Source organism: Erpetoichthys calabaricus, chromosome 11 (genome assembly GCF_900747795.2).
Source record: "Erpetoichthys calabaricus chromosome 11, fErpCal1.3, whole genome shotgun sequence".
NCBI lineage: Eukaryota > Metazoa > Chordata > Cladistia > Polypteriformes > Polypteridae > Erpetoichthys > Erpetoichthys calabaricus.
In genome coordinates this window covers 155,764,502-155,791,500 of record NC_041404.2, presented here as the reverse complement: position 1 = coordinate 155,791,500, position 26,999 = coordinate 155,764,502, and the positions used below count along the sequence as shown (strand labels likewise).

General features: G+C 41.8%; 1 protein-coding gene across 1 annotated transcript in view; it reads left to right on the top strand.

The window, feature by feature from the left end:
• The first annotated feature begins 4,868 nt into the window (after positions 1 to 4,868).
• Positions 4,869 to 26,999, top strand: part of emp2 (epithelial membrane protein 2) — an 83,446-nt gene continuing 61,315 nt past the window's right edge. The window contains exon 1 of the mRNA XM_028814385.2: positions 4,869 to 5,041. The gene's annotated coding sequence lies outside the window, so the exon portion shown is untranslated. The remainder of the gene's footprint in view (positions 5,042 to 26,999) is intronic.

Sequence of the window (26,999 nt, the reverse complement as noted above, 5' to 3'; positions counted from 1 at the left end):
CGTGGATCTCTTTGCTTTGTAAGCAAATTGAAATGGGTCCAGGTCTGCTGGCAGGCAGGTGATGATATGACTCCGCACCAGTTTCTCAAAGCACTTCATGATGACAGATGTGAGTGCCACTGGGCGGAAATCATTCAGACTGTTTGTGTTGGATTTTTTCGGCAGCGGAACAATGATTGAGGACTTGAGGCAGGATGGGACAGTGGCCTGGGACAGGGACTGGTTGAAAATCCTGGTGAAGATTCCGGCCAGTTGATCTGCACAGTCTTTCAGCACCCATCCAGCCACACCGTCGGGTTCTGCAGCCTTCCTCGGGTTCACTTTCCTCATCACCCGCCTCACCTCACACTCTTCCACTGTGAGTATATTGCTGTTGTGAACAGGCTGTTGTGATGGAGCTGCTGTTGGTGTCGCCTCAAAGCGGGCAAAGAAGATGTTCAGCTCCTCTGCCAGAGAAGCGTCTCCCTCAGCGGCCAAGGAGTTGCTGAATTTGTAGCCGGTGATGCGCTGGACACCCTGCCACACCTGCCTGGTGTTGTTACTCCTCAGATGATCTTCTATCCTCCTTCTGTATGCTTCCTTGGCCTCTCGGATGCCTCTCTTCAGGTTCGCTCTGGCTACACTGTAAAGAGCCCCATCCCCAGACCTGAAAGCAGTATTCCTAGCTTTCAGCAGACTCTGGACATCCCTCGTCATCCAGGGCTTCCTGTGAGGATAAATCCTTATGCGTCTGTCCCTGGTGACGTTGTCCGTGCAGAACCTGATGTAATCCAGGACTGCCGTAGTGTGGTACTCCAAGTCTTGGTGATAGAAAACCTCCCAATCGGTTCTCTGGAAGCAGTCCTGCAACTGTTGGGAGGCCTCCTCGGGCCATATGGTAACAGTCCTGGTCATAATGGGAGCTTGTTTCCTGAGGGGAGTATATGCAGGGATTAGAAGCAGAGATGTATGATCAGACTGGCCAAGGTGTGCTAGGGGTTTAGCCCTATAGGCCTGTCTGATGTTTGTGTGCAACTTGTCCAGTGTTTTTACTCCCCTGGTTGCACACTTTATGTGTTGATGGAATTGAGGGAGAACTGCTTTCAGATCTGCATGATTAAAGTCCCCAGAAATGATGTGAACAGCCTCAGGATACTTGCTCTGTTTACTGCTGATGGTGTCATGCAAAAGCCCCAGAGCCGAGTTAGCATTAACTCTAACTCGTGAAGTAAATCGTTACATTTCTTTTGAACACCCTGAACAGGATGGCTTCTTCTAATTCACCTGAAAAAAATGAACCTGCAAAAATAAATGGAAAAGGAAAAACGACCAAGGAGCTCTGAGCTGTAATTTATTTTTTCTGCACTGCAATAAAATTTACTGAGGCTCTGAACCGCACAAAGAAAAAAATTAAGAGACAGACGTTATCTCGAAGGTACGTGAAAATATCTCGCATGTACAAAACTTTTATGTTCGTACGAGATGTTTTCAGATACGTACGGGATACGTTCACGTAGATATACTCACTAATTTAACTTAATCTCGTGAAAGTATCTTGTAGTAAGTGAAAATATCTCGTATGTACATAAAAGTATCATACGTCCGAGATACTTTGACCTACGTACGAGATAGAGGTTATCTCATAATTTGTTTCATTGTGCGGTTCACAGCATCCGTAAAAAATAAATGTAACAGTCTGCATTCTTGTGGCCGTCGGTATTTAAAATAATAATTATAATAATAATAATAATAATAATATATCGCTTTTCTCACGCTAAACGCTTTTTTAATCGATGGGTTCATAAATTTACATTTACATTTACATTTACATCATTTAGCAGACGCTCTTATCCAGAGCAACTTACAACAGTGCTTATTGTCTACGACTGTTCTTCAGTCTTTAAGGCTAGGATTAAATCTACTGTCATTAAACAAGTTACCGCTGACCAAGTTGTATACAAAACCCTGCTAGAAGAAAATAGTAAGTTAGTACAAAATTTTTTTTTTTTGAAAAAAAAAAGGGTAGAAAAAAAAGTATGGGGACTTTAGTCCAAGTACTGTTGAAAGAAGTGTGTCTTCACGCGACGTTTGAAGACAGTGAGGGTCTCCGCTGTTCGTACAGCAAGAGGAAGTTCGTTCCACCACTGAGGAGCCAACACTGCAAAGAGTCTTGATGCATGTCGTCCTCTTCTTTTAAGTAAGGGTGGTTCGAGACGTGCAGTGCTTGATGTTCTGAGACAGCGAGAAGTGACACGCTGCTTGACCAGTGCTGATATGTAAGGTGGTGCAGCTCCAGTTTTGGCCTTAAAGGCAAGTGTTAGGGTTTTGAACCTGATGTGGGCAGCCACAGGGAGCCAGTGCAGGTTCCGCAGCAGAGGTGTAGTGTGCGAGAATTTGGGAATATCAAAAACGAGTCTTGCAGCTGCATTCTGGATCAGTTGAAGTGGTCGTGTTGCCTTTAGTGAAAGTCCAGACAGCAGAGAGTTGCAGTAGTCCAGCTTAAAGATGACCAAGGTCTGGACGAGAAGCTGAGTAGCCTCTGTAGTGAGAAAGGGGTGGATTCTCCTAATGTTGTAAAGGAGATATCTGCAGGACCTGGAGAGGTTGCTGATGTGTGGAGAGAAAGACAATTCTTCGTCTAGAGTGACACCAAGACTTCTTGCCGTTTTTGAGGGGACGATAACCGAGTTGTCAAGAGAGATTGCAAGGTCAAGATTCGGAGATGAGTTGCCTCTGATATACAAGAGTTCAGTCTTGCTGGGATTCAACTTGAGGTGGTGGGAAGTCATCCAAGAGGAGATATCAGCAAGGCAGTTTGAGATGCGGGTTGAGACCTGCTGGTCATCGGGTGGAAAGGAGAGAATGAGTTGACTGTCATCCGCATAGCAGTGGTAAGAGAATCCATGTCCAGCTATTACCTTCCCAAGAGAACCTGTGTATAAGGAGAAGAGAAGGGGTCCTAGGACAGAGCCCTGAGGAACACCAGTGGTCAGTCTTCGTGGAGCTGACTGGGAGCCTTGCCAGGCAACCTGGAATGTCCGGTCAGCAAGGTAAGAAGCAAACCATTGCCAGACAATGCTTGAGATCCCAAGACTAGTGAGAGTTTCCAGAAGTATCTGATGGTTGACCGTGTCAAAGGCTGCAGATAGGTCCAGAAGTATGAGGACTGAGGACAGGTTGGTAGATCTGGCTGTGTGAAGGGTTTCAGAGACAGCAAGAAGTGCAGTCTTGGTAGAATGAGCTGCTTTGAATCCAGACTGGTGAGGGTCAAGAAGGGCGTTATTAGATAAAAACAAGTTAAGTTGGTTATACACTGCTCGTTCCAGTACTTTAGAAAGAAAAGAGAGCAGGGATACTGGTCTGTAGTGGTTAATATCTGAGCAGTCCAGAGTAGGTTTCTTAAGAATTGGTGTGACAACAGCAGATTTAAAGGCAGTGGGAACATGGCCAGTCGTTAGGGAGCCATTAACTATGTGTGTGATGTGTGGGAGAAGATCCTGAGAGATGAGCTGAAATGTACCTGAGGGGATAGGGTCGAGTGAACATGTTGTGGGGTTGCTGGCCGTCAGGATCTGAGACACTTCCTCGTGAGAAAGTGGAGTGAAGTGATGAAGCTGGGTCGCACAGGTCGGTTGAGAGTGGGTGGGCAACATGTCAGTCTGAGGGAAGGAACTACAGATAGTAGCAACCTTATCCTCAAAGAATGTAGCAAAGTCCTCTGGTGAGAGAGCTGGGGAGACAGAAGGAGATGGTGATTTAAGCAGTGAAGAAAAAGTGGCAAAAAGTTTGCGAGGGTTAGATAAGGATTTATCAAACTTGGTTCTGTAGAAGGAAGATTTGGCAGAAGTTAGGTCAGTAGCAAACTTTGATAAGAGAGATTGAAAAGAAAGGAGGTCATTGTTATGATGCGTTTTCCTCCATCTTCTTTCTGCTGCTCTTAGTTGTCTGCGGTTGTTTCGTAGTGTCTCCGACAGCCATGGGGTCGGAGAAGTACGTTTTGGCCAGGTCAAGAGTGTAAATTAGCTGAACCGTGGCTTCTCGGCACTTTAGATGGACGGGCACGACTTCTTCAGTATATAGGTTGTCCCAGACTGACCAGACGTTACGTTTTTATGCATCATCGTCCCGTTTTCATCACTTTTAGCTGGCTGAAACGGGAAGGGGGATCCTACTCCCCGACAACATACATTTCTACAAGGCGCACTAAATCCCAAGGGGGGCGCCCCTGTGCGTCTAACACTCTCGCTGGATTAATGGGCTCTGTCCAAGTTTAGGAATCACAAAAATCTGGCCAGGATACACTTATGGAACTGAAATCCCGACCAGGGTTGGGCTCAGACGCTGTTACAATACACACTGCTGGATCGCCATTAAAAAAAAGGCACACTGATGAAGAAGATGCATTATCTTGCCCTTTTATGCTGAAGTCTAGTAGGATGCCTCAAACAGCGCGTCTCGCTACTTTTTTTAAAAACTATTTTGTAGGCAAACGCCATATAAAATACATACAACAAGTATTAAACATCCCAAAGCTGCCCCATACGATGTGCTTTCCCGTGCGTACAGTATTCGCTTAACTCTGGCCGACCCTTTTCATTTCGTTTAAACGCACCGCCTATCTTGCCCGATTATTTCTCGCCCCTATGCTGTCTGAGAAAACGGCGCCTCGGGATTCTGTTTTGACGGACTTTCCAGTCTTATTTTTTTTTGTTTACTTCAGTGACGAGTCGTCTTTTACGTCAACTTTCCCTTTCTTCCTTTTTTCCGCCAGTAAAACAACTAAATTGTGCCCACCCCCGCACCAATCCCCCCAGCCCTCACACCCCCCCCCCCCTCCTTTCAGGCGCAGCACAGACCATCCCGCCCAGCCTCTCACGCACACACCACGCCCAGCGTTTTGGTCCCGACCTCAGTCCGATTGAGTCGCAGCAGTCGGAGGAGGGATCATCTTGCTTTTGCAAACTTCAGAAAAACATTAGCCACCGACATCGCGCTCTGTCACGTTTCAGTTTACATCAAGCCGCAAAAAACCAGATTGGATTCCCAGCAGACCTTCATCCCGGTGAGTGTTTCCTTCTTTTTTATCCGCTCGATTTGCTGCGCCGGTGGTCTGCAAACACTTCTTACTTTGTGAACCTTCTTCTGTATATGAATTATTACGAGACAGCTACACCTTTATGGAAGGGGATTGCTGGGGATGAGGGGGCTGGGGGCGATCTTTGATTAACCAGAATATAAGTTTATGTTTTACGTGGATACTCTTACAAGCGCTGTCCAGCGTTTGATTCCAGCATAGTTAACTTGGCGAATACCTGAAAGTTCTTACATTTTATTGAATCGTCATTGAAAAACGAATCGGAATAGTACAGGAAAAAAGAAAAAACAATCCAATATAATAAAGCAAATTCCCACGGTGCTCATTGTTTTTTAGAAGAAGGTGCGTGTTTGGAAAGGGAGGCAGCGGTCGTGCTTCTCTTTTGAAAACTAAAAAGCGCTCCTTGGAGATTTTTCATCAGCCAAATTTAACAGCGAACGCCTCCGATAAACAGGCACTTCAGTGAAGTGAATGCCATTGGAAAATCGCGGAGAAGAAACTTATTGTTTTGCGCCACCTGGTGGCAAGCGTTGAGAATAAGGAAGCAAAAGTTTAATCGCAGAAAATCTAAAGGCAAGGCACACTGCTGCTGGCACTTTAAACTGGTTTTGTGACTGTTGCCAAACAGGGATTAGAGTTCCGACCAGAGTTGGTTCTTCCTTCTTGATGTGCCCCAGTGACTGAAGTCATATGCTGCGGGTCGCATGTGGAACAAGCAGCTTCAAAAGACCGATTGGACAGATGGCCACGGAAGCGTCAGCGTTGTTTTTGATTTTACGATAAATTGCAAGTGAAGAAGACAAGTAGCCGAGAAACAGACCTTCTTCATTTTTAAGCGTGGCATCAATGACTTTTAATTTTGATTTCTGTCCACGTATTTTTTTGTGTTCTAGTTGCTTGTGCAAAAATGTGGAGTGCTTACCAATATGCAATAATTGTTAGTTGATCTTCACTTTGATCTGGCCTAATATTTGAAATCCCATTCTTTCATTTTCCAAAGCCACTTTGTGCTGAGCAGGGTTCTGGTGAAGCTGGAGCCTATCCCAGCAAGCATAGAGTGCAAGGCAGGAAGAATTCTTGGGTAGGATGCCAGCCCATCAGAGGTTGAACAGGTACACACACACACCATGAACAAGTTAACTTTGCCAGTTCACCTAAACTGCATGTCTTTCAACTGTGGGAGTAAATTGGGGCTTCGGAAGAACATGCAAACTCCATACAGGGAGGATCCGGGACGTGAACCCCAGAAAGTATTGCAAATAAATATTATAATACTAATGGAGGTGTATTATTACTAAGCACTACTGTTGTATTATTTATTCCATATCATCTTTATTGCTTTCATTGGAGACAAAGGTGGAAGATGAGAGGCTGATCTCTGACATCCACAGATAATGCCTTGAGGTGTAATGGAAGGTGCTCTGTTGTGCGTACCTCTTTCAGTGTTTCAGCGTGAAGTGTGGGGAATCTTGACTACCATTCTGGGTGGCGGTCACCCACTCACTGCTCTCAGGATTAAATTGTTGATCTTAAGGTCTGGTGGTGATGAACCTTTGGTTTTGTCTGAATTGAGAGACGCTTTGTCAGTCCTGTGCCTGATGGTGTAGTGGTGTTAAATGCTTTGGACTTCAAACCCCAAGGTTGTGGTTTCAGATCCTGCTACTGACATTGTGTGACCATGAGCATGTCACGTCACCTGCCTGTGCTCCAGTTTGAAAAACAAAAGAAATGTAACCAATTGTATCTGCCAAATAACATAAATGATATCTGGACTACATGGCTGATCTAAGAAGCCAGGTTGTGGATGATCACAGTGACGAGCGCAGAACTTTTGGTGAGCAGTGGCCCAGAAGGGGAGTAGGTGCGCTTAACAGGATGGATTTTATTAATAATTAGTGCCCCCTTTCATCTCTTTTCTTTTAATTTCATACAATGAATTCAGGGTGGCACGGTGGCGCAGTGGGTAGCGCTGCTGCCTCGCAGTTGGGAGACCTGGGGACCCAGGTTCGCTTCCCAGGCCCTCCCTGCGTGGAGTTTGCATGTTCTCCCCGTGTCTGCGTGGGTTTCCTCCGGGCGCTCTGGTTTCCTCCCACAGTCCAAAGACATGCTGGTTAGGTGGATTGGCGATTCTAAATTGGCCCTAGTGTGTGCTTGGTGTGTTTGTGTGTGTCCTGCGGTGGGTTGGCACCCTGCCCAGGATTGGTTCCTGCCGTGCCCTGTGTTGGCTGGGATTGGCTCTGGCGGACCCCCGTGACCCTGTGTTTGGATTCAGCAGGTTGGAAAATGGATGGATGGACAATGAATTCATTTTTTCATACAGTGGAAAGATGTGAAGAAGTGGGAATTCAGGGCATACTCTTTAGGTGGGTGTAAAAACAGCTCAAACACAGGAAGCAAAGGGTTATGGCGAGGCGAAACGTTTCAAAATTAGGTGATGCTGAAAGTGGTGTCCCGCAGGGGTTGGTGCAAATTCCACTGTTCTTTATAATACACATTAAAGCTCTGCCAAGAGTATAATGAATAAGCTGGTTACGTTTGCAGATGACACCAGACTAGATAGAGAGGAAGATATTGGAGAATCAGTTAAATCATTGCAGTGGGACCTGATACATGTTTGGCCAGATTGGTGACAGATGACATAAATATAAAATATTACTAGTAGGAAATGGAAATATTACATTTGAATATACAGTGGGAGGTCTGAAACCGATCTCCTTAGGTCCTTAGGGTCCTTATGAGAAGGAGTAAAGAGTCCAAGTCAGTGGCGGCTCGTAGCTAAAATTAGTGGGGGTGCTGCTACAGAAAATTTTTAGCCTTTGTTTTAAAATTGTGTAAAAGGAAACAAACTTGTATAAAAAAAATTTATTCAGAAACTGAAAATAAAATGATCAAATAGAATAGCTGAAAGCAGGATAATAATCTAATTGTGCACTTTATCACATTCAAGAAAATGGTACACGGTTTTTAAGCACAACACACGCAGAGTAAATAAAAAAAACACTACCTTCCACCAGCATGCCAGGGTGGGCACTGTGGGAGCGACGGTGCTGTCTCTCCCTCGCAGCCTATCGTGCAGCTTCCTATGTGCGCATGTGCACAACAGCCAAACACCACGCCGCTGGAACTGTGAAGCGCACAGTTCCATACAAAGATTTTTGTATCTTTTTCATAAACTGGGGGATGGCTACTGACATTAAGCTTAAGGATTATATATTGTACAAGTATAAAGAAAGATTTAAAGAAAAAAGGACTCATTATATTAAATGTTATCAATAATATCAAGTGGAAATAGGGGGCGCTGCAGTTCCACAGTGCCTATACGCGAGCCGCCACAGGTCCAAGTGAACCCGTGCCCGTCTACATATAGACAGTGTAAAGAAGTGATAAAGAAGGCTCCTAGTATGTTAACTTATACCCCACAAGGTGTGGAGTACGGTGTCCAGTTTTGGTCTCCACATTACAAAAAAGACATAGCAGCACTAGAGAAGATTCAGGGGAGATCAACTAGGCTGAGACGAGGACTGAGAGGTATGAGCTATGAGGAGAGACAGAAAGAGTTGAACCTTTTCAGTTTAGTGCCGCATTTGTGTGCTCTCGGGCTATTCACAGGTCTGAGTTGTGACGTTTCACTTCAGTGTGTTCATGTGAATTTCCATTTGGACTGTTGGGAGAAACGTGAAGTTGCTGTTGATTTATTAGATAGATAAATAGATAGATAGATACTTTATTAATCCCAAGGGGAAATTCACATTCTCCAGCAGCAGCATACTGATACAAAAACAATTAAAGATTGATAATAATGCAGGTAAAAACAGACAATAACTTTTTATAATGTTAACGTTTACCCCCCAGGGTGGAATTGAAGAGTCGCATAGTTTGGGGGAGGAACGATCTCCTCAGTCTGTCAGTGGAGCAGGACAGTGACAGCAGTCTGTCGCTGAAGCTGCTCCTCAGTCTGGAGATGATCCTGTTTAGTGGATGCAGTGGATAACTTGGATTACTTGGACTGAAAAAAGCAACAAAAGATAAAGTATATTCTTCATGAAAATAAAACGCTAACTAGACGTATTAAATGTGTATCATTTCACTCCAAATGCAATTCATCCACAAAAACGACCTTTCTGGTGGACCAGGTTAGATTTTTAATTTTGTACAATTAACTAGCAAGCGTAGCTTTGTTTTCTCAGAATGGTCTGATTTGTAGCTCCAAGTTCGTAGGGTGTATATGTGGAATTTCTGTCTCAGAAACTCCGATTTACTTGTCTGTCTGATAGCACGTGAATGCAGCAGAAGCAAACAGAGATTAAGGGGGGACATGACTAAAGAGTTTTAGATTATGAGAGGAGTTAGTAGAGCAAATCCCAGTTGCTTCTTTAAAATAAATTCTGTAACAAAAACACAGGGACACAGTTGGAAATGTTTTATGGCTACAAATGTTTGAAAAGTAAAGAACCATAGACTCATGGAATAAATTGCCAAGTAGTGTGGTAGATAGCAAGACATTAGGGACCTTCACATCTCAACTTAATATTATTTTGGACAATTGAGGTGAATGAAACGGATGGGATTATTGGGCTGAATGGCCCACCACAATTGTTCTAATGTTCTAAAATATCCCATATTTTACTACAGGGGGTTCTGTTAGTTGTTCCAGCATTAGCTGAAGGCTGAAATCCTACCCTGGTACTATGGATGGTACAACAAATTAACTGTTATGATTTGAGCTTTTTTTATTTTATTAATTCTTCCTCAGCTTCTCCTGAGGAATAAAAATGTATAAAAATGAAAATGCTGAAGGGTTTTTAATACTCAGGGAATTCTTTCTAACAACAAAAGATTTCTAATTCTTTTATTATTTTCTGGCTTGACAAAATCAGAAGATCTGAGAGCCTTTCGTGTCCACATAGGTTTCTCAGTTTGGACTTGAACTGAGCAGCTACTGTTGACACGGGCAATGTGGTACTGATTTGGAGGAACTGAAACAGTGTTGTAAACAGTCAATGGGCATCAGACTCTTGAAATAAACCCAGCATTGCTTCAACATGACTTTTTAGGGACATGAATGCAAGAATTAAATACTGTCAAATGGTACTGCCAAAGTCAGTTTTTCCTTTTGAAGCAAGCAGACATCCACGCAAAATTGTCACAAACATTTGCAGTTTTATAGGTTCATGGGGTCATTATTGTCACATGTACAGAGTCCAATGAAATTCTCACTTGCTTGTGCTAACCAACGTGTAGTACATCGCCACTCTACGGTGCCATGATAATACAATACAATACAATACAGTTTATTTTTGTATAGCCCAAAATCACACAAGAAGTGCCGCAATGGGCTTTAACAGGCCCTGCCTCTTGACAGCCCCCCAGCCTTGACTCTCTAAGAAGACAAGGAAAAACTCCCAAAAAAACCTTGTAGGGAAAAATAGAAGAAACCTTGGGAAAGGCAGTTCAAAGAGAGACCCCTTTCCAGGTAGGCTGGGCGTGCAGTGGGTGTCAAAAGAAGGGGGTCAATACAATACAATACAATACAGTACACAGAACAGAACAATTTCTCAATATAGTAAGAAATAAAAAATATAAATTTTTGAAGTACAGAGCAGAATTTAACAGTAGATGATATATCCCATAATAAGATTTGGATTTGTGTAGAGTCCTGGAGACCTCATCCTTCAAGCTGCCTCCCCCATTTGGCCATTCCACGGCTGAAACAGTGCTGGGCCAGCCAATCCGATGAAAGGACCCCTCTTTCCCACGATTCCTGCGATCCTCCATCAGAGATGACTTTTCCTTAGGCAGGCAAAACAACTTGGCATGTGGGCCGTGGCACCAAGCGCCACATTTGAGTACCGAGAAGAAAAACAGAATAAGTGAGGGTTAGTATACAATTATAACTGTCATGTTACTTATGTTTAAGTGCTAATGACTAACAGCAGAGATGCAGTCTGTACAGTTAATCAGCAGCTCTAGTCAGGATATGCTAAACTGAAGTAGTGAGTCTTCAGCCGGGATTTAAAAGCTGAGACCGAAAGGGCATCTCTTATAGTAGCAGGCAGACCAGTCCACAGTTTAGGGGCCCTGTAACTAAAAGCTCGACCCCCCACTGTTATTTTATTAATCCTTGGAATCATAAGCAGACCGGCATCTTGAGATCTTAATGTGCGCTCTGGTTTGTAAGTCATGATAAGTTCAGACAAGTAAGCCGGACCTCGACCATTTAATGCTTTATATGTTAAAAGAAGGATTTTGAACTCTGCCCTAAACTTAACCGGGAGCCAGTGTAAGGATTTAAGAACTGGAGTTATGTGATAAGCAAGCATGACCAGCTTACCTCAAAATTTGTGTCTTCTTTTATTTCAAAACTGTGTGATGCTTTGCTGGGTTGCATTGAGCTTAATAGACAGATGATGTTGTGCACTGTGAGAAGCGGATGTTCGCTAATACTTTACTAAAGCAGATCACGACCATGGCTGGATCTACCATTAGGATGACTTGGGTACACTGCCTGAAGCCCTGCTTATGAAGAGGCCTTCTTATATGCAGGAGAGAACAATACAAGCCTAAAAACAGGTGAAGTGCACATTTGCACTGACAGACACTCAAAAGCAAAGTTCTGTCCAACACATACCCCTACTCCACTTTGATCGTCACGTTCATATGCCTATCCGTTTTGACCGGGATAAAAAGCCTTTCAAAGAAAAATGTGAGCCCTGGTTGGTTGATATGAGTAAGTCACAATGGGAGCAGGGGTCTAATAGGTCACTTTTATGACATTGTACATTTGATGTGTTATTGTGACACATAAAATGAAGAGGTCCTCCTGGATGGTCATTCCAAACGAGAGGCCGTTTAAGAAATGAGATGAAAAAAAAGACACTGTTTTGCTGAAAACTATACATTTAAAAAAAAAAAAAAAGCAACATGGTGATTTGAACAAGCCATAAACACTGCGATTGAGACTAATGAGAATGACCTTGCAGATAGTCAGGAATAGGGCTGATATCACCACTTCTAGCAGCTTTAGCAGCAGTCCAGGCTCATCACACTGAGACAGACATGAAAAACAACACGATAGACGACAAGGTCGCTGTTGAAGATAACACCGCAAGCCAAACATCTCACCTCATCTCATATTCTGAAACCCCTTTTCCTGGTGTGGGTCACGCCTAGACTTCCTTGTTTCCAGCTACGGATTCCAGCTCTTCCTGAAGAATTCGTATTATATTTGGTGTAAATATGTGACCCCAAAATGCTCTGTTAACTATCACCCTTTTCCACAATGCAAAATGTTCGATTGACACTTGTTCCACACTTTCCACACTCTTTAATCTATTTGCTACATTCATTGTGATACTCTAATGAACAACAAGGAAGGTGAAGTTGACCTGAAGCCAAGAAAGCCGATGTTTTTCCACAACTACAATAGCGAGTGTTGAGGGAAAGAGTGGGGTGGACGGGGAACTGAAAGGAAAGCTGATGTTTACCTCTGATACCGAAAATCCCAAAATTTTGGTAACATACCATTTAAAAATGTGTTTTTCAATACCTTTCCAGTACCAGTATATAGCATAACCCAACTCTGTGCGCATCGTTCAAGAATGAAGTCCTCCAAGTAAGCAAACAACTAATGAAGGCCACGTGTCTTAACAGGTGCCGGATATTTATTATTCTGTGGAATTCATGGTAATGACGATACCTTCAAAACTGGAATGTGAAGCCCCCATATGATGACTAAACATGTGTGGTGCTTTGACACAGGGCGGTCCTTTATGAATTTGTAAATGGTTCAGTGAAAACAATGTAATGAGTGACTGTACCATCGGCTCTTTTGTATATTTTTTGAAGAGAGTGCACACACCCACACACACACATACAGTGGCTAAACGATAAAGATTAAGCACAATTAATGTTCCGTCTTCTTCTTATTCTTGTCATGCTGTCCAAGACTTGCTTATTCACTTGGTGACACATCACTTTGGCCTGTGTCAGGATTCTGACGTGCTGCTCCCCTCTCTAACTCAGTTATCAGTTTTGTAAACCACTCCATGACAACACTCACTATAAAAAGCACCACAGAAATTTCTATGGCACTTGATTAGCAACAAACCAAAATGTTTTACTAGTATAGTCATTTAGTGGCAGGTTTTATTTAGCTTGTATGATTGCAATGTTACATGATTATTTTTGGGACACCAAGTACGTCACAAGCTGGAATCCCTTGTAGTTACGATTTCAAGGCCTGAGCCACTTGGCCATGCTGCTGAACTCCAGTCAAAAAATAGACTAACAAGAATGCTTGCTTTATATATCTTGGTTAATTTAAGTTAAAATTATGCATGATCTGGCCTGGCAGTGGACTGGCACCATATGCAGGTGTTGTTCCTGCCTTGCTCCTTAGGAATGGTAGAATAGGCTCCAGCTGCCCCGTGACCCTGCCCTGGACAAGTGCGTAAGTGGGGCTGGCTGGACGATTGAGTTTGCTGGTGTTACATAGATGTTCTTATTTGTATTCACATAAATCTCTTAAGTGTTACATTAACACAATTAATTGATTTTGAACCAGACACATAATATGTCACAGGGACTGCTCTGTTATTTGATAACATTTACATTGCGCTTTTTGTAGACACTCAGAGTGCTACATAGACAGTAGGGGAGACACTTCAACCACCACCAATGTGTGGCATCCACCTGATTAATGCAACAGCCGTCATTCCTGTGCCAGTACCTTTACCCCAGCTTTAGCTATCTAAGTCCAGTTAAGACCCCTACAGGCCCCTGGTAGATGTCATTAACAGAGCTCCTTAACAGAGAGTCGATAATACGTGTAACAATGCAGTTGCCCGACACCCAGCCGCTAAGTGCGGCGCAGTAATTCTCACTCTTTCCCCCCAGGAAAAGTAGAGGGTAGCACCCAGAATGCACTGATGGTGGAACTGTCCCTGCTATTAGGTGGTGAAAGAAATGAAAGAGAGGCTGTGTTTGGTAGTTTGTCCAGGGCCATTGGGGGGGGTGGGGGCACCCCACCCTTTTTGAAGGATGCCCAGGGACTTTTTATAACCACAAAGAGTCAGTATATCTGCTTTACGTCTTATCCAAAGTACAGCACCATTTTTAAAGCACAGTATCCCCATCACTGCACTGGGAAATTGGGATCCACACACAGACCGCAGAGTAAGAAGCCCCCCAGATGGCCTCACCAACACCACTTCCAGAAGCAACCCAAACTTTTCCCAGAAGGTCTCCCATCCCAGTACTGGCTGGGCCTGAACATGCTTAGCTGCAGGTGGCTGACCTGTTCCTGAAGTACGTGTGGTATGGCTGCTGACCAGTTATTTGTCTATTTCAGCGGTTCTCAAACTGTGGGTTTGTAGTAAGCAGAAGTAACAAAAAAGGGGGTGCGAATGTTGCCATATGTGGCGTAATTTCGCTACTTGTAGGAAAATTTTAAACTTGTAGCGGTGTATCGGCAGCAAAAAATATAGGAATACATTTTATTAGGGTTTCAAAAAAACGTTAGGGGGGCACGATTAAAACTGTTATGAAAACTCAGGTTGCAAATACTTAAAGGTTGAGAAACGCTGGTCTATTTTATATTAATCTTACTCAAAATTAACAATACTCCAATCATGGTATGCCCATTTTCCCTATGCACAGTTCCATTATGTTGATTTAACTTAAATAAGTTTGATGCACATGACTGTCCTATCTACTACTGTATATAAAAAAAGACACGAAGGTCTATGTGTCCACACCCTCAGGGCAATATGATTGTGTCAGTTTGGCTTTGGTTTGATTGGTCAGTTTGGCTTTGGTGACGTGACGTAAGAGGAAGTGCGAGTATGAGATGCACGAGGAGGAATAATGGCACCCAATGAAACAGTCGCCGCACAGAAGGCGAGAAAGGTGCCTCGAAAATAAGCAGGCATGACGGGAAAGAAGGACCGCTGGTGAGGAGAGGTTCACACACACATGAATCCTCAAGAAAGGCCCTGAAGGTGCATGTAGGCCGAGAGGCAACGCATATTTTTAACATGCACCATGGCTAGTATTTGCATAATGTCTGATATTTTGGCTGGGACTTCCAAGGCATCCCCACACCTTTGTAGACTTGGAAAGAAACTTAAAGACTTTTATGAATGCCATGGAGTTTGTGTGATTGTGAAGGCCAATTTAAGATACTTTTTTTTATGCCCTTGCAAACTTGTTGCCCACCCTAAATCAGAAGAACATGTTTTTCTTTTTTTCCAATCCAACATGGCAGGTAATTGTAGTATTACATGGAACATGCAATCAATAGAAACAAACCATGTTTACCTTAGATAATAATGTGTGAACTGTGAATAATGCGTGTTGCTAATCTTTATTGCTTGTATTGCTATAATGTAAATGGATATTTGAATGTTAATTAGACCCAATGAACTTAGCTAGCTTTAAAATAACCCTGGGAATTTATTTTTAAGTGCATCACTTTTTAATGGACTGGTTTAATTAGTTGAAAATTAACATACACTCTTCAAAATAATGGCACTTCACTGGGTTGTGTGGGTCCTGGTAGAGTCATTCTGGGATGGGATCTTTACGGATTAGGGCTTTGGAAAAGTCCCTAATAAGGGGACAAAACAGAAATCTTTAATGAATAGTAGGCCACCTAGCTGGATATAAACAGATCAAGAAAACCTGAGTTATTGAATGCAGCTTCTCTTTTAGAATCAGGAATCCATTGGCATTTCACAAATCTATTATCATGTCATTATGGCTGTTTAAGGAGCCTGTTACAGATCTAAACAGATAAAGGTTCTATCAATAACCTTCTTGCGGATGGCTCTTTTGGGAAAGAAAAATGGTTTCCCTATGGCAGGGTTTCTTAAACTTTTTTTTTGTTGTAACCTGGTCCCGACCTCCTTAGTGTCTTCGAGACCCATTCTTTGACGATTGTCAGAACAGGGTAGGGAGGTCCCCCTTGGAGAAACGGCGTTGATTATCAAGGGGATTTCTTGGAGAATCACTGGCCATTCCTCAGTGAAGGGATTTCCCTTAGGACAATCGACACTGAGCCTCAGAGAGCGGGTTGTTCTATCGAGAATCATCTAAGCTAAGTCAATTGCTTAATCAACCCATGGTGACCCATAGCGATCCTCTTCACAAACCATGCGAGAAACATTCTCAAGACATACACCAGTGTTTAGGAATCTCTGCCCTATGGCGTCACTCTAAAGAGCCATACTGGCACATTTATTTTTAAAGGTGTATTCAGTTCATTTTACAATAACTATGTTCCTTAGGTTTGGGTAAATTAAAGCATTTTACAGCTACTCAACAACACAATCTTAGACTATTATTAGTTTATGCATAAAATGGCAACAACATTTTTTTACAGATTATTTAAACCAGTTAAGTGGAATATACAGTCATAACTAGATCAAGTAATGCCAAACATTTTATTTTCTTCAGTGTACTTTCATAACGCAGCACTGTATATATTGACACTTACCTTTCTTAAGCCTGTAGTTATGGTAGTAAAATATAAATGGAGGTTTGACGATGGGATCAAAAATACGCTATTAAGTTAAGGTCAGATTCAAATTCTACAATATTCAAAACAAAATTTGATTTTAGCATGGTGTATGTGTATGTGTGTCTTAAAAATATACTTCTGGTTGGAAAATTATGCAGTTTTTTTCCATTGTGTTGAACCCTTGGGTGATTACATCCCAGTAAAGATAGAATATTTTAGAATGAGCATCTACTATGATATCTGCCCTGAACCCTGAGACCTACTGTAGGTACAATGATGACTTTAAAAAAAAATGGATCTATCTTCTTCATATAAGTTGCATCGTGTTTGTTTTGTTACAAGCTTCAAGCCTTTTGTTTCCCATCCATTGCTTCTCTCCATAGCCTTCAAAAACTGTTTGACTTACTGTATGTCCAGAGAAGGCTGATTCCGGAACTGAAGGGGATGAGTTATGAGGAACGATCAAAAGGGCTGAGCCTTTTCAGTTTAAGCAAAAGAAGAGTAAGAGCTGACGTGACTGAAGTGTTTAAAATCATGAAGGGAATTAGTCCAGTGGATCAAGGCTGTGACTTTAAAATGAGTTCATCAAGAACACAAGGACACAGTTGGATAATTGTTCAGGGTACATTTCCCATAAACATGACCAATTTCTTCTTCATGCAGACACACAGAATAAGTGAACAAGTAGTGTGGTAGTCAGTAGGTCTGTAGGGAACTTTAAAACTCGACGTGATGTCATGTTAGAAGAATTCAGTGGATAGGACCGGCGAGCTTTGCTGGACTGAATGGCCTATTCTCTTCCAGATTGTTCTACTGTTCTAATAGCCAGTAAAATGGTTTAATTTCACTAGAATTTTTTTAGTCTGTACCATGTAGTCATCAGACTAGGTCTATTAATCTGTAAAGATAAGATGCATATTTTTTTTAATATACATGTACATGCACCTATACACACACACACTCTTAGAGCCGTTTATAAGTGAAGATAGCTGAGAGCGTGTTTGCTTGACTAGAGCATGTGCTTGATGATGAAGAGAAAGAAACAAACACAGAAACAGAAACACACAAGCACATGCTCACACACACACACACACACACACATCAGATCTTTAAAGGTCGACGTGCACAGAGTCATTCCACCACGCCGGAACAATCTGTCTGTCTATGCAGCTGCTTTACTTCACTTGACCCAATGTGTTAAGTTTCAAATGAGATATTGTTGACATTCTTTACTTTATTCAACTTCCTGTTTTTTTACTCTTTTTTTTTTTGTGTCATTAAATACATTTTACATAAGTTAATGTATCAGATTGTATATTATTGTACAGTACAATTTTGTTGTATTATATTGTAAAATCTTCTGCTGAGTGAAATTTACGTGGAACTACTGTGTAGTTCAGCGTTTCTCACCCTTTCTGGTGTTGTGGTCCACTTTTTCCCATGTAAGTGTCTTCGTGGGTGTCTCTTGGTGAATCAAGTGTGACCATCACAGTATATGGGGATCGCATGCGATTGTCTGAGCAGTGACCCACTAACATTATAAACAACTCGCAACCCACCAGTGGCAGTCCGCAGTCAATCCAGTGGTTGAGAAGCACTAGTGTAGACGATTCCAAACAGTTGTTCTGCTGCGGCCATTGCATTGTGCAGTGATAGTTCACAAAAGCTCAGCCTGTTCATTTATTTATTTATTTATTTTTTCATAAAAATCACAGAAGTGCCAATTTATTACCCAGTGCTAATCCCTCCAAGCCTCAAAACATATTTTTAAGCAGAATGAATTATAATAACTGCTACGCTGTACCCAGCGTCCACAAAGGCAATGCTTTATCATCTGATTTGGAGCATCTTTATATATTGGAATTAGTTTGTGAAAAGGGTTATTATACATACCAGTGTCATGTTGTCTTTCACCTCTGTAATGGAGAGACGCAAGTGCTCCAGCTTGTCAATCTGCTTCTTTAATCGCTCCTCTAGTTCTTTCATCAGGACCAGGTTTTCGTCAATCTTTAGCGAATCTCTTAAAGCCATATTGGAAATCTGCTCCTCCAGGGCCTGAAATAATCAGAACTGTTCATTTAGAGCATGGGTCATCAATTCCAGTGCTGGTGGGCCGCAGTGGCTGCAGGCTTTCGATTCAACTAATTTCATAATTGCAACCATTTTATTTGCTGCTAGAGAATTATGTTTTTTGGACTTAATTTTAGTTAACCGAGTTGTTACAATTAACTGCTTATTTCAGTTTTAAATAGTGGCATTTAGTCTTTAATTGTTCCCTATTTTCCTAATTAGCGTCTCCTTAATAATGCGGTACAGATGACAAATGAGGCACATTACCTGCATTATGAGGAAGAGTCAGTTATGGCACTACAGTCATGTGGTGCAATTCCCTGAGGGTGATCTGGCTCGCAGGACCCATGTGGCTGCACCAGGCCAAGGAGATGCCCACGTAACACCTGGCATTGGCAGATAGAGGGTCATTTCCTGGAGGTGGGACTGGACCACATGTCTCCCAGGGGAGTTGCCAACCTGGATCCCAAGCTGTTTCATTGTGTGGTGGGTGCGGCAACGTGCTCTACTGGTGCATACACCCTAATTTCACTTGACATGGCCTGATGGCAAAGGGACCACCAGCTCTCCAGGTATATTGAATCCATTTTAAACTGTGTATATACATTATGAAGATTTTGTGTTGATTAGATGTTTAGAAAAAAAAATGAGAAAACAAAAGGGCCAAGAAGTACAAATCTGTCTGGTTCACAACAAAAACGGATTATATGCTCAGAAAAGGTAAATTCACAGTGTAATAAAGATTTGTTGTGCAAGACTGAAAGCATCAACAAGACATATCGTTAAATAACAAGTTTCATTATCAGCTAGGATTTGCATCTTAATTAGGAAACTGGTTGACATAATTGAGGATCCCTGATTTAGAGAGTCTAATAATGGAAAAATGTGTACAAAAATTGGGGGTGGGCTTGGGTGGGAGGATGTAATGTTGTATCTATCTATCTATCTATCTATCTATCTATCTATCTATCTATCTATCTATCTATCTATCTATCTATCTATCTATCTATCTATCTATCTATCTATCTATCTATCTATCTATCTATCTATCTATCTATTGTGATACTAGGGGTCGCTGTTGCCCCGTAAAACCCACTGACAACACATCCAAACACCATGTAAAAGTCCCAGTAATATTTTTATTATTACAATAATGTGCACAAACCACCTCCACCTCCACAATACTGAATACAATAATCAATAATCACAATAATAATAATAAATCAATCCTCCTCTCCACCCAGCAGCTCTGTCACTCTTCCTCCCAACTCCGGCCCTCTTGCTGGGTTTCCCACAGTCCTTTAAATAGTCCTTGACCCGGAAGTGCTCCTGTCCTTCAGTCCACGTGATTCCATAGCACTTCCGGGTCAGATAAAGAGTTATATTTTTCTTCAGCCCGGAAATACTTCAGTTCTTCCATCCCCATGACTATACAGGAAATAAAAATCCCCTTGTCTTCCTGCAGCGTCCCACGGTGGCCCCCAGGGTTCCCAACAGTGCTGTGAAACCAAACTACATCTCCCATAGTGCCCTGCGGGAATCCTGTGCACATCTATACTGCAGGGAAGACACCATCTAGCGGCCTGGATGCGTCAGCTGGGATAAGTTGCTGGCTGTCCATCACACTATCTATCTATTAATTGTATAATGCCTTTCATATCTATCTGATTATCATATAGTGCCTTTCAAATTTTATATAGCACTAGATGTGGTATGTGTCTAAGGTCGAAATCTACATAGAACTCAGTGTTAACATTTACAGAACAACATCAACTGCAATGTATTTTGTAGTGCATGTAGTAATGAAATGTATTGCACATGTTATTCCAACACATGGCACATCACAACATTTATAGCAATAAAATGCATTAACCAAATGTTTGTGATGCATCATCTGTTGGAATGACAAATATAATACATGTGTCTCTATTATATGCATTTTCTTATAGGATTCCTAAAAGCAGTGTTATTATTTATGATGTGCAATCTGCCGGAATTGAAAATGCAATTCATTTTATTACCACAAATGTTTGTGATGTGCCATCTGTTAGAATGACAGAGACATAGCAACCAGACAGACATGCAGATACACAGACACTTATCCTTTTTTTTTTTTATTAAAGTGGATCATTTTTAAGTCAGTCCATAGTACCTGTTGCTGCCATCCAGTCTTTCCACATGAAATAACTTGGCTCCACATCGATTGATTTAATTCAGATGTATTTATTTTTCAAGAAAACCTGTTGGGAAAGTTCAGCTTTCCATGAAATATTTCAAATAGAGCCTGCTTTACATTTTTTTAAAAGTTTCAAAAGCCCATTTGGAAGAGCAATGGCAAAGTTTCGAAACTGTTTATCTTAAGACGAGAAACATTCCCTGTCACCTCAATTACTGAATTGTTTACTTTTTTAAATTTAGCTTCTGAGAGTTTATTTCAGTTTGTAAACTTTCCTCTTTAACTCATCCATTAGCCTTTATAGATGACAAATAAATCCCAAGTACATTTTTTAAAATGCCAGCTGAGTCGCACACATGACAAGACTTCGATAAAGATTTTACCTGTCCATTGAGTACTACTTGCAGTAATGTTATAGTCCTCAGATGGCCAAAGCCCCTTAATGGTTTCTCGCCAGTGTTAGGGGACTAGGGTTGGTCTGATAGGGTATATCCTTTTTGTTCACAATAATTTGTGTACTTGTTTCAAATATGTGCTGGTGAGAGGATACATTGATGGTGGGTGGGTGTAAGTGTTGGATTGGTACTAAACTCTTAAAGTTGGCATTGATACCAGGTTTTGCACCTAACGTATCACCACCAAAATCATTCAGAAGCAAATAATAGATAACTACAAACCATCCATCTTACTCCAGTCTCCCTTGTGCACCCTGCCATCGTGCGACACAGTGTGCCACTTCCCTCTTGATAGCCGTGAAGTCCAGATTGCGTCAAAGAAATTCAGGTGTCAATGTGAAGTTCCAATTGCGTCAAAGCAATAAGGGGGTGAGGTGGGGGTCTGGGTCCCTTGTGAAATTCTGATCACAATGAAGTGTGTAGTTTTGTTTCATGACGTCTACGAAACAGATGCAATAGTGAGTGCTAAAGGAAAGGGGGTGGTGGAGAGAAGTATTGAGAAGAAAGCTCATGTTTACTTGCAGTACCGAAAATCCCAAAATGCTGGTGCCTTACCATTTTAAAATTAAAAATAATTCACGGGAGCCTTTTGTTATGTTGTTTCTGACCTCTTTTCCTGATTCTTAGACTTTTATTACTTTTGAAAGATAGGATGGACTTTCGGTTATGATCTTTGCATATCTCCTGACATTTCTCTTCTACTCACCTCCGTTATTTGTAATAGTTTATCCCTCTGGAAAAGTATGACAGTGACTAGAAGTCTCGTAATGTGAGATTTGCTTAAGAGGATAAACTTAACACAACGTTCTTAAAACTATTTAATCCAATTCAGGGTCCAGAGGCCTGGGGTGATTTTGGTAGCACTGGTTGCAAGGAAGGCACCAAACCTGACATCAGTCCATTGCAGGAGGATACACATGTCAAACATAACAAACCATATTTAATGTATCTGCAGAATTGTTTTCTGTTCCGCAAAAATTAACTTCTGCATTTATGTTCTAGTTTGTCATGGCACTTGAGAGTGGCAAAATGTTGTATCAGAATATTAGCACAGTCTAGACAAGAAGAGGCCATTTGGCCCAACAGAACTCTCCAGTCCTCTTAATTGCTCCTAAAATAACATCAGGTCGAGTTTTGAAAGAACAATATGGACGAGAGGAGGCCATTCTGTCCAACACGGCTCGCCAGTCCTGTCCATTGAATTCTTCTAAAATAACATCAAGTCGAGTTTTGAAGGTCCCTAAAGTCCTACTGTCTACCTCACTACTTGGTCACTTATTCCATATGTTTGTGGTTATCTGTGTGAAGAAAAACTTCCTAATGTTTTTCTGAAATTTACCCTTAACAAGGTTCTAACTGTGCCCCCGTGTTCATGATGAACTCATTTTAAAATAACATCCACTGGACTAATTCCCTTCATAATTTTAAAAACTTCAATCATGTCTCCTCTTGATCTTTGTTTGTTTAAACCAAAATGTTTCTGCTCCTTCAATATCTCTTTACAGCTACTGGAATTGGCCTGGTTGCTCTTCCATGGGCTTCCTCCTTGGCTGTTATGTCCTTTTCGTAGCCTTTTGGAGACCAAAACTGCACACAGTACTCCAGATGAGACCTCATCATTGCATTATAAAGCTTAAGCATAACCTCCTTAGACTTGAGAAAGGGTTCATTAAGAATTTACCTAAATGAAAAATAAAGAACTTTTATTTCTTTATCTTGTCTCTAGCTAAACTATATTTGACACTTACACAGATCCCCAGTTCTGCTGGTTATAAAACAAAATTTGGATGCTTGGCAATTCTTCCGAATAATTGTGAGCTGCCATTGCATGCATTATACCTCACACTGCTGTGGTCCCCAACCCTTCCAGTAAACTGTGTTCGAGACCTCCAGATACCACCCATTGTACAGTGGCTGATCTGTGTGGTGCCTTTTTCTCTGTTCCGATACACCCGGATTGTTATTATTTATTTGCCTTAATGTTTGGTGGACGGTTTTTCCCCAGGGATCTTGTGAATCGCCAACTCCTTTTTGTCAAACTGACCTTGAGTCTGTTCCGTTTAGTGTCTCAGTTTTGATTCGATACAATAGATGATTTATGACTTGTTTCAAATTCTGCAGCTTTTTGTGTTCACTATGCTATAATACTACTATGCACATTAACTATGCACTAACCTTTTCTAAATTGCAGTTTTTAGGACACATCCTGGATGGGCCATCTCGAGCACTGTTGCTGACCGAATCAGACCTATTTTGTCAGCACCAAAACCAGTTACCCATCAGCAAAGTTTCTAGGGATTATTGGCTCTTACTGGCAGTGGGTACTGAGGTGGGTTGGCACCCTGCCCGAGATTTGTTCCCTGCCTTGCGCCCTGTGTTGGCTGGGATTGGCTCCAGCAGACCCCCGTGACCCTGTGTTTGGAATCAGCGGGTTGGAAAATGGATGGATGGATGGCAGTGGGTACTAGTATTTACTTTGCTTACCCACTTTGTGTAAACCGGTCTTCGACAGAGCCACTTAACTGGAATCAAAGAGCCGGAGCACTGAAGCAACATTTGAATGACACTATTATACATATTATAGTAAACACTTTTTCTTGTTTGTCCATGAAACTGGAGGCTTTTTGCAAACCATATTAACGCCGAAACACGGCCACCACCAAAAGCAGTTTGTTGGATGTGCAGGTAAGAATTCCAGTGTGCACCACGCACATGACAATCCTGCTATTACTACTGCTACTACAACTGCCATGGTGGTACAGCAGTCGATTTCATAACTCCAGGTTATGCTCACACATGCCCAACTAGATTAGAATCCCTGATTGACTTTGACTGTAGGAGGAAAAAAGAAATTAACCCTGAGTTCAACTTGGTCACAGATTGTGCCGAGCTTTTCCATGTACACAGGAGTTTTCCATGCATAACTCCATGTTATGCACTTCAGATTGTGACTCTAAACTGAACGAGTATTATCATCCTTTTTTACTTTCTCTGCTCTTTCAAGGCCATGGGTGGTTTTTGAGTAGTTTTTCAAAATGTCTCACAGAATCTGGCTATTTAGTGTGCTCAATCAGAGTTATTTTGTGCATTTTTCCTTTACTGTGACATTCCTTGCACTCCTCAAACGTCTTCTGGCTCTTTCTGTTCTCTCTGTTTTAGATTTCCAGCACAGGCTGTTCTCTTTTGGCACAACTTCTGTACAATTAGCCTTGTCCTCTTGCTGGAAATCCTCTACTACCTTATCTCTGAATTTCTCTGTTGCTTAGATTAATGGCCCCCATGTTCTGACAAAGGCAGCCTACTGTGTGCAGTCATATGGAGGAGAGCCGTGGACTACAGTCCACCTAGCTTGTAGCCACTCTTCCTCCTTATAAGTAATTTGAATCTAATTTGCCTCTCATTATACAGGGAAGGGTGGTGTGTGCCAGTGGGTGGATTTTCTGTTTTAAATCTCATGATGTTGGTAGATATCACCAAGTATTTGGCTATTTTCATTTAATAAAAGTTTGACAATGAAAAAAAAAATTGGGCTATCATATGTCATAGCACCTAGTGATGGACTGGAATCAAATCTAAAGTTAGCTTTTCTACTGTAAAGACCAGCATGAAAGAGAAATAAGAGGCCTCACTGTGATGATTTGAGTATGTTTCAAATATTGAAAGAGTGTGAAGCCTCACGAAAGATGCATAAACCAGGCTGCCTGCCTAGAATAGGCCTCACCCCAGGCAGCCTGAGCCCACACTCTATTGTTTGGCATTGGCCTACCTGGATGTTCAAAAGGGAGCTTGAATTTAAAAGTTCAACATACACCTTAATATCATGACATCCAAGGAATGAATCCTGGCATACAATGTCATGGAAACGGCAGATGCTAAGCCCACGGAATGGCGGCGCATATTGACAAAACAAAATGGGGTCAAAAAAGATGTGAGCTAAAAGTAAACTATTAAACAGAGGCTCTAATCCATAAAATATTAAAAGTTCAACATACACCTTAATATCATGACATCCAAGTGATGAATCCTGGCATACAATGTCGTGGAAACGGCAGATGCTAAGCTCAAAGAATGGCGGCGCATATTGACAAAATAAAATGGCGTCAAAAAAGATGTGAGCTAAAAGTAAACTATTAAACAGAGGCTCTAATCCATAAAATATTAAAAGTTCAACATACACCTTAATATCATGACATCCAAGTGATGAATCCTGGCATACAATGTCGTGGAAACGGCAGATGCTAAGCTCAAAGAATGGCGGCGCATATTGACAAAATAAAATGGCGTCAAAAAAGATGTGAGCTAAAAGTAAACTAGTAAACAGAGGCTCTAATCCACAGGTGTCAAACTCCAGGCCTGGAGGGCCGCAGTGGCTGTAGGTTTTCATTCTAACCTTTTTCATAACAAGTGACCAGTTTTCACTGCTAATTAACTTCTTTTCTTTAGCCCTGTTTTAAGGATTCAGTCCCCTGAATTGATTCTTTTCTTCATTAAATGACAGCCAAACAGAAATTAGACGTGAAACGAGCCAACAGATTATCAATTAAACTGGGGATTCAAACTCCAACCAATTTCACTCCAACCAGTTTCTTAATGAGATGCTGATTCTTGTTGTTAATTGAACCCGTCATTTATATCCATGGCTTGTTGCTGCTCTCGTTCTGCCACAGCAGACATTTCCAAAACTGTTGATTGTCTGTTTTACTGAGACCTTCACCCTTCTTTATTTTCAGCTATTGTGTGATGGGCACAGAGGAGCTGGTCATGTGGCTGCTTGTTTTGTGTCTCATTATTGTATGGCTGCTAATTAAGGACAAAAAAACAACTAAGGGGTCTGAGTCACATCAATTAAAACAAAGGCATAAGAAGTTAATTAGCAGCAAAAACTGATCACTAATTAAGGAGATGGTTAGAAGGAAAACCTGTACCCACTGCGGCCATCCAGGACCGGAGTTCAACACCCCTTCCCATAAAATATTAAAAGAATTAGATTCAGAAATAGCACCAAGAACATTTTTATACCTCTGGGGAAGTTCTGGAAAAATGAATAAAAAAGCTCAAACTATAACATGAATTATAGTTAATTTGTTGTGTATTCCATAGCACCAAGGCAAGAGTTCAGCCTTCAGCTAATGCTGGAACACTAACAGAACCGCCTTATTGTTACTTTTAGAGCAATAGCCCATTAGAACAACTGCGACGAGAATAGAATGTTAAGTTTAACCTCCTCAGCCTTAGACCCGAGCGTCACTCAGTCTGTAAAAACAGTGCTGAAAGCTTTAGTATTGAGCGTCACTTGGCAACTGTATAGCCGTGTCTCACGTAAACGTTAGACCCAAGGATTACTTGGGCTGTCAAAGTGCCAACAGCGTTAGTGCCGAGCATTGCTCGGGAAATGAGGTAGGCGTGTCTTGTGTGAGTGACAGGCCCACATGTTACCCAGGCAACGGTGCAGACACATCTACTCTGAGCCTCATAATGACGTCTCGGAAAAAATGTTTTCTCATCAGCCCAGGTGTTGCACGCTTTTGACAGGGATATGAGCAGAGTTGGTGAAGTGAATCTGTTTTCAGGCAGTGAAATTGAAACAGACAGTGAAATCAAAAGTGATTCGGAAGAATTCAAAGGTGACACTCATGTCAATCGCACCTGTGCAGTTTGCTGTTCAAAAGCTGATCAGTCTGGAAAGAAAATCCACAAGGAATCACG